The sequence below is a fragment of the Dendrobium catenatum genome, unplaced genomic scaffold (assembly GCF_001605985.2).
Source record: "Dendrobium catenatum unplaced genomic scaffold, ASM160598v2 fragScaff_scaffold_234, whole genome shotgun sequence".
Taxonomy (NCBI): domain Eukaryota; kingdom Viridiplantae; phylum Streptophyta; class Magnoliopsida; order Asparagales; family Orchidaceae; genus Dendrobium; species Dendrobium catenatum.
Window position 1 is genome coordinate 1287 of NW_021318696.1, and position 1286 is coordinate 2572.

Genomic DNA, 1286 nt, shown 5'->3' on the forward strand with positions numbered 1-1286 from the left:
TGACCCCATTAAAGGGTGTTTTTTTCATTTTGACCCCTAGTCAAATTTGGGTCAATTTGAGTCAAAAAAGATGTAGATTGTTGATCAATAGGTCCTAATGAATGAAAGTGCTCAGATGACACTAAAAAGTGCTCTGATACCACTTGAAAGTTTGTAAGGGATGTTAGGCCCTATGAACTGGCCCAAAGCTAATTAAGAGAGCGAGGTGAATTGGTAAAAAAAAGAATCTTTAAATTAAAACTCAAATCGAAACCAATATCACCACAAAGAAAACTAAATACGGAAATTAAATGCGGAAGTAATAAAGGAAAGAACACCCCAGATTTATAGTGGTTAGATAAAACCTTGACCTAGGTCCACTCATTAGAGGCATCCTCCAAGTATTGCACTAAACTAAGTGTCTCTCCTTTAGCCCCCACAGCTAGGAGGAGAAGCCCTTACAAAATCACTTCCACCTTCCCCGGTGCGGCGGAGTCGCCGGGTCCTTTGAGACCAAATAAGAGATCTTCTTCTTTGGTGAACTTCTCTCGAGACAAGCCTTGAATCCGATGGTATTCAGGTGCAAGCTTGCAGGAGCAACCATTTGGAACCCCCTCCACACTCCCTTGAGTCCCCCCTCATAGGATCTTCTCCCTCTCTTAAACTCCACCCTTTCGTCACTCCTTTCCAAGCTTTCTCTTCAAGTTTTCCCCAAAAGAACGAAGCTATAATGGCTGCCAAAAATACTTATAAAGTGATTTGTCATAGCTTAAATAGAAGAGTTAAAAACGAGCTCATTAATGCAAGTTGCTGACATTATTATCCAAGATGATATAAATATCGTCCTATACAATTAGTATAAATTAAGGTCATCAGCCTGGGATGATCTGGGACGATCAGAAGAAAATTGATTACATCATCCTGGCTGATATCACAATCGTCCCGGACGATTAGTTTAAAACCGATTTAAATCGTCCTGATCATCGCTCGGGATAGATTCTGGCCGATATAAATCATCCAGGCAATCGTCCTAGCCGATCTTACGATCTTCCCTGACGATGTGATCATATCAATCAGCCATTAATGCTTTCCACAGATACCATATCAATTTAGGCATAATTGAGTTAGATCATCCTAGACGATGTGTATATCGTCCTGGCCGATTTCCTAAATAAAGAATATCTAATCTGATTATGGTGGTTGATTGTTTCTGAATTGAGCCTATCGTCCTAGCCGATTAACATATGACGGCTGCCTTAATGAGGATGCCCTAATTAGGGTTTCTATTTTTGGACAGATCATTCAGG